This window comes from Phasianus colchicus, chromosome 20 (genome assembly GCF_987193195.1).
Source record: "Phasianus colchicus chromosome 20, bPhaCol1.hap1.1, whole genome shotgun sequence".
NCBI classification, from domain to species: Eukaryota; Metazoa; Chordata; class Aves; order Galliformes; family Phasianidae; genus Phasianus; species Phasianus colchicus.
In genome coordinates, this window is record NC_143455.1 from 3,933,629 (window position 1) to 3,946,886 (window position 13,258).

A 13,258-nucleotide genomic window follows, 5' to 3' on the forward strand; every position below is an offset into this window, starting at 1 on the left:
TTCTTGTCCCAGCAAAGCTTTTCTGGTGCCTTCTCATGCCTGAACCCAAAGTCCCAGAGCTGTAGCAATGAGGGCAGCCTTCTGCCACGCATCTTGACCTTCCTTTCTGCTGCCTGTTTTTGAGAAGCAGCTCCATACGTGCTTTGGTGATCTAATTTTGTGGGCTGTTTGCCACAGGAATCTCCAGGATGAGGCAAGAGTTTATTTTAAGCATAAGCCAAGACCCTTGTTTGGTGCTGCTATTAATCTCATTGTGAGGTGGTGAAGCCACCTTTACTGCACTCTCCTCCAAAATTGCTTAGAACTGCTTTTGAAATGATAGGTGACATGATAGGTGAAATGACAGGTTTGGGTGACAACGGGGAGGTTGTTACCTACCAGGAATTCTGCTTCCAGATTGAACAGTGTATAGTGTAGTGTATATTGCATGTGCACTCGTATGCCTGAACTGTGAGGCTGTTACAGCAGGGTGTGCAGAAGAGATGAGTTCTGATGGAGTCAGGGATCATGCTCTTGTGCTAAATGACTTCTCTTCTGGCAGGACCACTTCCAGTACAAAAATAGATGCATGCTCAGTAGCACGTTGGAATCATAAATCTTCAGAGATTGTGCTTTAAAACATAGTAAAGCCATTGGCTTTGCTCATCGCCAGCTGACTGACCTTGGATATTTTTGCAGGACCAGCTCAGGTTTCCAGTGCTGGTAGCAGAGTTTGGCATACTGGTAATCTTTGTACCACTTTACCAGGAGATGAGAAAGATATACTAATATCTTTTGGAAAGGAAGGTCCAAAATTAATAATCTACATAGTGTGGCAACCTTATGGAGCTTTTATGGATGTATTTTATGGTTAATTCGGAAGCAAATGTGTTTCTGAAGAGGTGTTGAAAGAGAGGCTTCCTGCTGAGCTTTTAAACATTTTCTTTGGGGGTAATGTCAGGAAAGGAGGTAGAGATAGAAAACAGTGAACCGAGGCTGAAGCCCCAGAGAAAATGAGCGTAAAGTGCTATGAAGTGATGCTTGGAAATTGTTCCTCCCGCCTCACTGTGTGTGACTGGAGCTGGCTTAGAAGTTGAGTCAACACCTGAAAGTGTTCTTTACTTTTGTAGGCTTTTAAAAATGATAGCTGGGGCATTCAGGCTGTGGAGGTGTCTTTACAAGATTGGCTGCATCCTCAGCTCGTGGGATGCGAGGACCAAGGCAGTGAAGTGACCAGACTGGGCACGGGGCAGAAATGAATTGGCTGCTGTGTCTCCTCCAAACTGGGTCATCCTGTGAACCAAAACAGCAGTTTTTGTAGAGCAGGGTTCTCAGCCCAAACCCTGGTAAGCTGAAGGGAGGTGAGGTCTGATTTTTTTTTTTCTTTTTTTTTTTTTTTTTGGAGCAGATCAGAAACAATTGCCATCAATTAAGGCGGTGAGGATTATGGGTGTCAGCTTCTAGGAAAATTTCTAAGTATCCATGATAAATATATCAGCTTGATGGTGAGAGGTGTGGAGCACTGACAGTTTAGGTAACTTCTACTTGGTTACAGACTAAGAGGGGGGTAAAAAGGCTGGTACCATAATTTAGAGTGTCTACCAGCAAGGAAGGTGCAGAAGAGCTGTGCTGTGCGTGCTTATCTGCCTTCTTGCAGCCTTGGAGTTCTTGAGGTGGATTAATGGGATTGTGCAAGTGAAATCCTGAATTCTGTCTTCCCTCCTGTTCTGACTGAGGTGCTGGAGTGGGAACCCTTTGAGGTATCTCCTATGGGCAGTTTGAAATGCAGAAAGGCTTTTCTCCTCGCTACAAACGTAAGAGACTTTTTGCTATCTTGTCCCCATTTTGACCTTATTTTCTAAGAACTTCCAAGTATTGGTATAGCAAAGGGCTCAGAAATGTGTAATTAGTGGAGTGTGGTGAAAAATAGAATTGGGATTTCTGAGGGAATTTGTTGTCTATATTTAGAAATGCGATAACCAAAAATCAAACTATCAAACCCTTACCAATAAAAAAAAAAAAACAACCAAACAACATTAGACTGAGGCTTCTCCTTCAATTACCTGCAGCGTGTTCAGAGACCTGAGTGTAAACAGCAATTCAAAGCTGTCTGCTGCATAGAAGCTTTAATTAACTCTAATGATAATTGTGGAGCAAGCGTTGCCATTTTGGGCAACAATTACCCAGCTTATGTTGGAAATGTTGTGTGGGTGGAAAGCAGCCGTGGGGAAAAAACAGAGGCTTGAATATTTTTTCTCATTACTAACTCTTAACACTTTTAGATAGAGGAATACACTTAAAATAAAGAACTGAAAAGTGTCCAACCCTATCCACACGTGTTGCTCCAGCCATGAAAATTCAGGAGAAATGGAGCCTGCTCCTTTCCAACCTGAACCATTCTATGATTTTATTATTCCCATCTCTTTAGGTTTCCTGTGATTTTTTTTTTCATTGTTGTAGGAAAGTTGTCTCAAGTCTTCTTAAAAAGTGAACAATTCATTTTTATTTCAAGAAGATAAACTTAGTGGAAACTTGCTCAGATTTCTTTCTTTTTTTTTTTTTTTTGGTCAATGAATGCTTGATGTTCTTTTTCTGTAATGTGAAGACTGAAAGGATCTGTAAATATTGCATTCCACATATCATCAACCTAAGCAAAAAAGCTGAATGAGAAGTTGGAATTTTTTAATTTTATTTTTAAATTTATTTAAGAGGTTGCAAAAGAACCAGTGCTGCGAAGGCACAAAAGAACCACCCTTACAAAGACTGTTGTGAATGGGAAGCTGTACACTGACATTTTGAGAACTAAACCAATGACCTCATTTCAGAAGTCAAAACACCACGCTGAAAATGAATGTTTTTCAACTTCATGCTCTTACAAACCAGATCAGATGGGCAAGATTTCTTCAAAAGTTTTAAGACAGTAATAATGAAATTAATGTTTTGGTCTAAACTATTATGTAGAATAGCTGTATTAATTGCATATAGGCCCTAAGCTGTAGTTACTGCTTGAAAAGTCTGGAAAAGAAATGGAGAAGATGTTCTTTAAAAAATGAGTTAGAGGCTCCATACCCTGTTTGTTAGAACGATTTCCTTAACTGTGCAGTGATTTAATACAGCTTTACATATTGATGCTCTTCTGGTCCTAGGTGAGATAAGCTTGATGCAAGCTGAGGGAAGGATTACTTGTGTAATCCATAACTCTCTTATTAGTTTAGACTTATCCTCTTGATCCTAGGTCTCTTGCGGAGGTGGTTCTGGTTCAGTGGGCAGATCCACCACTTGCTCTGATATCCTTTTAGGATTTCCCAGCTGGGCCATCGCTAATAATTTTGATGAGAGGTGGAGCAGAACAAATAGAGAAAGCTCTGAACCAATTGCATTGCTACTGTAGTTTTAGCAATGTTTGACATTCTGAATTCAAAAGGAGATAAGGTCCCTTTTGGACATAGATTACATTTGCTAGGTGTCATGACAAGTATATTTCTTGGTGAAATATACTTACTGAGGCTCCCTGGAGCATTTGAGCTGATAAAAGGTCGTTGAGTTCTGTTTTGTGTCCAGTCTAATCGTGCTCTGATTCTACAGTAAGGAGCATGGAACTGATTCTGAAATCATTCTACTACTGTATGCTCACTGATGATGTGTGTTTGCTGGCTTGAGGTGGGGAGGGGATCAACAACTGCAAGACAGTTCAAGATGTGCTTTTTATTTACTCAACTATGAATTCTCCCTCAGTTTTTGTTTTCACAGAGTTTTGGGTGACAGCTCTTATGCTCAGAGTGACATAAAACATCCAGTCACAGAGAAGGTAAACCAGCTTTTAAGTTCTGCTGGTAAGGCTGATAGACAACAGTGTTTTAAATAGTATGCTTTAAAGTAACATAGCAATATGAGAATTTCCCAAGGTTATAATATGTGTGGAATCTCTGCACTTATTCCTAACTGTTGTATGGTAACCACGACTGTACCACTGCTGTGCTGCAGCTATTTTCTCTCTCCTCAGTTCTGCCAGGAAAAGACCAATAGTCAAAGCTTCAGCACCTCAGCAACCCACCTCTCTGGTCTCAAACACTGGGTTTTCTTCTTCTTTCCTTCTTTATCTCCCAGAATTTATTTTTAAGACTGCGTACGTTCTTTTGCAATGAACTGGTTCAGACTCCAGAAACAGTGTGAAGCTCATAAGGCTCTATGAAATGGCTTTTTCAGGAAGAATCCCATCTACGTGCCCTGTTGACTCCTAGGGGTAAAACATGTTCACTACAGTACTTCCTGCAGTATGAAATCATAGAATTATGACTGATTAGGAGGGGCTACTCTCATCTACATCAGTGGAGCCATTACCATGAATGCTTTTGTCATGCTAAGCCTGGGAAATGATGCATCTGAAATGATATTCTGAATCATCTTGCAGTGGGAAGAATATGAATCTTGGGGTTTTGCGTAGGAAAACAAAGGACCTAAGTTTTTTTCCTGGCTTGCAGAGTTGAGGAAATGATCTTAAGAAAGAATGTGTCAAAACGTTGTTTTACGTGTAGCAGCAAATCAGATGAAATGGAACTCTTGCATTTCTGGTCTTAAAGTGGTTGGTCCTTCTGCTTCTCTGTGCAATAATCTCACTATCTGTACTGCTCATCAGAATGGTGTTTCATAATGGAGTGTGTGCAGAGAATGCAGCTTCCATTGGAACTGCTGCAGGTGCTACTTTATCTGTTCAGCATTTTCTTCTGCTTTTGCAAACAAACAGATTCAGAGCTGATTGCTGTTAAGGCTGTGTAACCCTAGGGCAGCGCAGAACGGTGTTTAGTCCTATGTTGGCTGCTGGTGTTGTGAACAGCCCTAAGGTGAATCTCAGCTCCTGATAGAATCTGTCTCAGGTACATATTAGCACTGCTCTTGCCTGGTCGTAGCACAAGGCTGAAATCCGTGACATTTGGAAACCCCACAGTGCTTCCCAGTCATCTGCTCCCCAGTTACCAACGAAGAAGGCTGTGACCTAGTAGGGAATCGAGCCCATTTCTCTTTCTAACTATTCAGATCTGTAGGTGTTCAGTAACACTTTTTAATAATTGGTCTAATTAGTTTTGTCCTCAGTTGTTGTTACAAAAACTCCCATGCTCTCACTCTGCTTCCTGAAGGGTTTCCATTGACAACTGTGGTTCTATTCTGAAGGTTGATTTAGACAGAACATGTGTTTCATTTCCTGTTGCTCAGCATTTTTTGTCCATTCAATAATTCCTCTTTGAGTCTGAGAACCTGTCTTGCAGTCTGTGATGTGGCTTGTTTGGTTTGCCTTTGTCCTCATACTAGGAAATTTAGATGGATGGTAGCATAACAGAAGTCCCAAGGGAGGATCCTCTGTTTTCCTGGAAAAAAATATAGATTCGGAAAGAAATGAAAGATAATAGACTGGGTGGGAGTTGATCTGAGTGCCTTATTGGTAGCTGTTGATGGGCACTGAGGAGGACGTTGTCAGATCTCTATATAAACTCATATGTTAACTGCTGTGACAACTTGTTCTGTCAGTTCTTGTGCTGATCATGACGTATGGGGACAGCACAAGCTAGAGAATACTCTGAAACTTCAGACAATTTTATTAAGATATGTGGAAGGAGGAAACCAAAGTCTGCAGGGAGCAGTGCAAATGTTGGAATATGGGCTGTTCTGCATTTACTAAATTGCCCTTGCTCACAGCTCTACTGTATGGCATTTCCCAACCTGTCCTTGCTCACAGATCTTTGAGGATGTTAAATTGGTTCTTCTGTAAGAATTTAGCAACTAGCTTAACCAAAGCTGTAATGTTACTCAGACTGGCTGTTGTCTGAGCTTGTCTAAAGCGCTGTTTATGCTGCACAATGGATTTCTAAGTTAATGATTGCATTCACAATTACTGCCTTCTGAGAAATCTCGCATCACTGCTCTGCAAGGAAGTTGTGTGATGCTAACTGTTCTGACTCAAGGGCAAAGCAAACTTTAATCTATAAACTCATAATTGCTTCATAGTTAGGATGTTTATTGTCTTCTCACAAGCAATTGTACTGCTGGAAACTCCTCTGATCAGGAATAAAATTGTTCATGAGATTTAGTAGCACCCAGTTTTAAAGAAAATGGAAGAAAGGCTCTGCAGACGTAGGTAAGAGGAATAAGTAAGCTCCAAAAGCACTAGCCTATACGAACAATATCCTGTAACAGCAATAACAGATGCAGCTGTGGGGTCCGCAAGCAAAAAGATCAGATTCACACCTGGAAATGGGGAAGAACGTTGTCTTTGGCACTTGGAAGAAGAAGGCAGAATATTCCTTGCTCTGTTGTGAAGAGAGAGCCATCCCCATTTGTAGAACCTAGTTGAGGATTAAAAAAAAAGAGGATAAAAAGCTTATCCTTTTTTGCTAGTTCTCAGAACTAGCAAATTCAATGTATAGAAACCTTAATAACTTAAGGAGCAGATGGGAGCAAATCAGAAGCCTACATTACCATTGTGAAGAGTTGCAGTCACCTAGCTGTGCTGCCACTGACTTCCAGCAAAGATCTCTGGAATTTTAAAGAGCTACTTGGAGTGCACAGCTATAGAAATACCGAGAGTACAGAGTTCAGAGGGGGATATACAGAATTTTTCTTTTCATTTTTTAAAGACCTCAGCTGCCCTAATTTGTGAGAATTTAGCAATGCTTAAGCACTCGTTCTACAGTTGTGCACAGCTCTGCAGCTCCTTGGCAGCTGGCTGGTGAGGCTTGAGAAACCAGAAGGATGCCCTTCCCTGTTCAGTACTGTCTGATGTAACTTCTGAAAGATCCACACTTTCTGATGGAAAGCACTTTCATAACATTTTGACTAGCATTAATTTTATGGTTATATGTGTGAAAGCCACATCCACAGTCCCTAATTAGGATTTAGACTCCCATTAGTCAAGCTGATGATGGTGAGACAATGGAATGGAAGCATTTATTCCATCAAATAGCTCATTTTTGTTTTCCCGGTGGACAGCAAGCACTAATGAGCTCCCCAGGCCTCATTTGAGGGAGAAAACTATGGGTGTTATTTGGCCATTTCTTAATGCAGGCAAGAGAGCTAACAGGTTGGCTTTACGCCTGTAGTTGTCCATAATATACAACATCTGAAAACTCTGCTGTGGAGAAGCTTTGTAAGAAAATCTTCACTGTTAGGAGGAAAAATAAGTGGGAAGCCCATCATGGATAACATCTTCCATGTTGTGGAGATGGCCTTGTTGGAGAAGGGCTTTTGGACAAGGCTTATGGGAGCTGTGGTGGGAGGAAGGTGAGACGTTGAGCTGCAGCTCTGAGGCTGCTGGGTGAGGGGAGGAGGGTACGAGCCAGGGCATTTCCTTCTGTCAAGTGTAATATGCAGCAAGCAATTAGCAGCGAGCTCCATGAGTGCCAGATGAGGGTGGCTCTGGGTGAGGGCTGCAGATTTGCTGCCAGTTCTTGCCTTCGTAATTCTCCCAGGAAGGAGGGAGAGCTGAGCCTGTGCTATGATGCCCGCACTGATCACGCCTCTTCCTGGCAGAGTGACTTCACTTTTCCCTTTTGTTGTGAATATTCTTGAACAATCCAATGCAGGGGGAGGGAGGAGGGCTCATTTTCCCAGGGAGCAGCTGTTGCCCTTTCTGCCAAACCTCTCCTGGGTGCATTCACAAACTGCTGCATCTTCTTCCACCCACCAAATACGAACTGGTATCCAAGCACTGCTTTGTTGCAGCTGGGGGGATGAGCAGCAGCCCTGGCAAGATGAGAAAGCAGGTTGGTACTGCCCTAGGAAATGAGATAAACAGACCCAGGGAAAGTGCTAGAGAGCAAAGGATGAGAAATTGGGCACGTTTTGACCCAGGAATAAGGAACTGTATGGCAATTCACAAAGACAGCAGTTTCAGCAAAAGGGCACAATTGCCTCAAGGGCCTGGGGGGCACAGACTCTCAGCTGTGGATCAAATCTAATCTCCCTTGATATGTGGGGAATGGAGAACTGGCATAAACTTTCCTCTGTTGGAGGAGTTCAGAGCCATTTAAGATCTTTGAAAATTCATATCAACAACTAGATCAAGTGCACTTTGGCTAGAAAACTAGCAAACCATGTCGTTAATGCAACTACTTTAGTATTGGGGGCAATGTGCTATAGTGGTCTATGGCCTTTTTGAACCAGAGTTAGGGCCAGCCTGAATCTGACTCATCCCTTTCTTGCCCTGAACCATGCAGGTGCCCTCTGTCCCTCAAACTAAACTTTCACTCTGCTTTATGACAAATACATCTGTTATCTGGAAGAGTGCTGGCAATTCTTAATTTATTTTTTTCATAGCCATTAATAAATCTGCCTTTCCAAGCAAATAGAGGCAAACTTCTTTATTGAATCCCTAGAGGGTAAGCACAGAACCTGCATGTAAATGGTTCTTGCTCAGATTACTCAGTTTTAAGAGTTATTTTTTTCTTCCTATTGCATAGTTCAGCAGTATAAATACTTTGTCTGCTTCCCAAGTCCTAACTCTGCTACTGAGTCTCTCTGTGACATTAACAGCCGAGCACAGGATGCTCCCTTTCAGCTCTGAAAGGCTGAGCAAATAGCATGGTTAAAAGCATTCAGCAAGCATCCGAGCAGAGATTATTCTTGTGCCCTGGTTGCCTGAGGATCCCAGCTATAAAAAGTCTTGCTGCCAGCTTTCACTGTGGGAAAAGGCATATCTACTCCCTATATGGATCTGACTTATGTTCGACTTTCTCTCATTCACCTTCTAGCTGTCCCTGGGGGTGTAAGGCAGGACAAATCCAATGGGTGCTTTGGGCATCCCTTGTTACAGAAAGCAGCCCTGGCTCATGGGTCAGTTTGTGAAGGTTGTAAGGAGTGCCTTGTGTGATGACTCGAGTTGTTTTTGATGCAGCTTTTTCAGTTTCCTCCTGTCTGCCTATTGCTTCAGTGGTCCTTGCGAGAGGTCCAGCTGTGATGCTGCCCTTTCTCTGCCTGCACCTTCTCACCCAGGAGCAGAGATGGGATTGCAGAGTCTCTGTGCTGATGTCTGGGAAGTGTTGGCAAGATCTGAGGAAAATCACTAAGAAACCACGAAACCGTAAAATCTATAGTTGTGGTTTTGGAAATAATTACAAAATGTGCAAACCTAAAGACAGTTATGTTCTGCACTGTTTTTGTTTACTCTTGAGATCAATACATTATCAAGACTGATGATGCTTAGAGGGAGGAATAGGTTGGTCTTAATCCTTACGTGTTTTTATACATTACTCCCAGTTTATTTCACAGTTTTCTACCCCCTGCGAAGTGTAACTTTCAAACTGGAGACTTTCAGGTGATTTATGATCTTTTGAAAAGGGAAACATTTCGCCAGACTTTATGAGCAGACTAGAGTTTGTTCTTTCTGAGAATAATGAATTGGAGGCAGTGTTACGTGGAGAATAGCAATGAAGAGTATGTGCTACCAGCCAGCTTAAGCCCATTGTTTAAACTTGAACATCTGTCAGTGCTCACTCAAGTGAACCATGAAGATCTTCCTGTGATGAGCTTTGGGTTGTTGGCTGTTCACTGTCACCACCTGATGTGAAAGCTCATGTACTTGCTGCTCTAAACTCAGATCTGAGAACTGAAAAAAAAAAGGGTATTTCTTGATGCTTTTGAAAACCTCAGTACCCTTGGGTGGATCCCATCCAGCCCCGTAGACTTGAGATAATCTATGTGGAGTAGCAGGTCACTGTTTCCTTCTGAATTAGGGGGCCTTTATTCTGCTCCCCATTCCTGCCTTCCAGCTCAGGGGGCTGACTACCCTAAGGTTAACTGTTTTATTAAGGACAGAAGAAAAGACATAGAGTATCTTGGCCTTTTCCTCGCCTTTGGTGGTAATGTTCCTTGTCACATACAACGATGAATGGAGATTCTCCTTGGCCCCTCTTTTGTTGTTAATGTATTTGTTAAAAACACTTGTTGTTATCTTTTATCTTTTCTTTTAATGGTGACTAGATATATTCTAGCTGAGCTTTTGCCTTTCTAATTTTCTCTCTGCGTGCTCTAGCAACATGCTTATACTCTTCTGAAGTTACCTGCCCCTTCTTCCAAAGGTGAAAAGGTGGATCTGATGTTGGTGTCTGCGCTTCTCTGTGCTTTGAAAAGCTACGTTCTCAAATGTGATCATTTACAAACGTATTTCAGCCCATTGGATCATGGACACTGGTCCCTTCCTGTAGGAGCATGAAATCTCTTCAGTTGTTTGTCAGAGATAGTAAATTTCACAGCTTTCATTTACGTGTTTAATGAGGTATGATTTTTTACTAATAGGTGCTAGCAGGCTCTTGATTGCACAAATTAAGATCTTTAAGGTCTGATATATGTAACTGCCAAATCATTTGGTTCTTGACAGTGATGGAGGAGGAGCAGAAACACAGTGTGCCATCTCAGCACTGAAGCATTCCTCCAGAGAGAGAGTAGTGGCCCAGGAGTGCTTGTGGTCTCATCCCTATGCCACAGAGAGGTTTGAAACCAGACGTTGTGTCTGCCTGAACTTTGAAATGTAGGGAGCAAAAGCCCAACTGCACTGTCTTGTGCTCCAGAAGGTATCAGTCTATAAGATGAGCAGGCAGCAGGGTTTGTGAGGTGTTTTTTCTTTTGCTTGAGTCCCTCCTAATTCTTTACTGAAAATGGTTGGGAATTGTGTGGCCATTCAGGCTATATAGAAATAAAATTCTGCTTCAGACAGGTTCCCACGTCTCTGCTTTCTGAATAGGATTAAGTCTAGTTTTAAACAAACAACACAGTCATAGCACCTGAGAGATGAAGGCTGTTCATACACTGCTCGGGGAGCAGGGTGAGCTGTAAGACTTCAGAATGCAGGAGGTTATGCAGGTAGGAAAAGCATGCAATTATTGTTAACACTTAACTGATTTAAACTGCCCCAAGATGTGCACAGGGGAAGGAATTATATGCTGCAGATAGGCATATAAACTTGTCCCTAGAAAAAAAGTAAGATAGAATCACTATCTATCTAGGTTTGGAAAGGACCTTCATGAACACCAAGTCCAACCACCAACCTGTTCTACTAAGTTCCATCATTAAAACACACCCCTCTGTGCCACATCCACGTGTCTCATAAATGCCTCCAGGAATGGAGATTCCACCACTTCCTTCAGCAGCAGTGACATCCTTCCCTGTAATGAAATTCCTCCTTATGTTCCATCTAAACCTCCTCTGGTGCTACTTGAGACTGCTGAGATACAGCAAAGAGTTTGATCTGTTGCTAACACGTGGTGAATTTCTTGCATGTGTCTGGCCACAGCATACTGTGATGATTGGTTTATCAGACGAGACAAGTGTGCATAGGAAGGTGATTTAATGCTGAGACTTTTTTTTTTCTTTTTAAAGGAAGAGATGCTGGGCTGTGTGTAAGCTACAGTAATGATGGCTAGTAGCCAAGCACGGTGTGAGAGTCACCATACTTTTGTGCCCTTCCTATCCAAACCTCAGAAAGTTGTTTTGTCTCATAATGGCTGTGGCTGAGCTGCAGTGGTTTGTTTCCTTCTTAGTAATTTACTGTGTTCATCCATCAAACTTACCATTCTTAAATTTCGCTTTAGTGTTTATAAGCTATTTAAATCAAAGAAGTCGGTAAGTGCATTAATGAGCCTATCCTAATGGTTGCTTTTATAACGCAGACAAAACACTGTTTTAATATTAACCACAAGAGGAAAGAAATTGAAGGCCTGATGTCAACATTTTTGATTTCACAAATGAGAAATCTTCTAATAAAACCCACATCAAGTCCAAAGCCTGTGAGCCTGCAGGAAGGGCTTGGGAGGATATGTTTTGTTGTAGGGTGGCACCTTGTGAAGGGACTTGCCTTGATGGAGAAGAGTTTGGGATGCATTTACAGATAAGAAAGAAAATACATTCAATGCATTGTTGCTTTGGTTTTAATGAGGAAGCTTTCTGCTCACAGAGATAGCCCTCTGGGTTTGAAGGAATATCTGAATTCAGTATTTAAAAGAAATAGAAGGCTGTGTGAATTAAGCTTCCACAGTGTTGTCTTTCTCACTTACCTTTTTTTTTTTTTTTTGGTAACTAAAAAGACCAGAAGATAAATGCAATTTCTTTTTTGTTGTTTGAATTCTTCCTACTCCATTTTAAGAGCCCTGAGATTAGAAATACATTTGACAGTGCTGCTGACAGCACTTATGCATTGTTGAAATGTTGAGTCTGGTGTAGGAAGCAACAGCTGAGCTACATGACTTTCTCCTGTGTGGAAAAACTGCAGTTAGTTCTCAGTGATGCTGCTAGAACTTTATTCCTCATGGAAGGAATTGTCAGTTAGGAATAAACCCAGATAACTGGGATAACTGGAAAAGGAGGCAGCTCTAGGTGATGCTAGAGAAAATATCCTTATGTGGGCAGAAATTCTGACTCTATCTTAAAGTGGTTGAAATACAAAATCTATTTTCAGGATATCTTCTAAGTTATGAGATTTTGCTCAGTTTGGGCACTGTATCTTCAGCTATTCAAATACTGCTGTGCAAGTTTGGGATACTAAAAATGCATGAGCTACAGGAGGGAGGCAGGATTATTGCAGCTCATTGGAACTTAAGAATTCACTGGCAACTGCAGCAGGAAACCTGAGCTTGCCAGGTACGTGGTGTAATCGTGTGTAATGGCTGGTGACCTCAGTGCTTTTGATAACCTGCCTGCCTATACTTGTCTCCTTGTGCCCCTCTTGGGAGTTGAGATAATGTGGATGACGTTGGGGGGAGGAAGTCTGCAGCAATCCAGTTTGTCTAGGGCATGCTGATACAAATTGAAGCACACAAAATCTTCCATTTGGACTTAGCTTTTGTGGACAAATTGGTGTTCGTTTATGTTAACAAAATGCAAATCTCCCTCTCTTGGTATCTACCTTTAGCTTTCTGTTGTTTGAACTGTTCTCACTTAACAATCCTTCTTTGCATATGTAGCAATTTAGTGCATCTGTGTCAGGATGTATAGCACCATTTCATTTTGTGTGACACTGCTAATATGTAACTGGGAAAAATCACATGATAAAAGGACCTTGGACTTGAGCAGCAAGCTAGTTTTGCTGGAGATCTGCCTGCTGCCAAAGCAAGGAAGAGTTTTTTGTGATGCTTACAGCCTGTGTAAGCACCACAGTGATGTTATAAATGTCATCTGTTCACTGTAGATTTCTTTGGGAGAAGTTTAGGCAAAATAACTCATGTTTAGAGGGCTGGCAGCAGCAGCATGAGAGCTGTGGGTTTCTCTGGATGTGCAGCGTAGGCAGATCCGGCCTTCT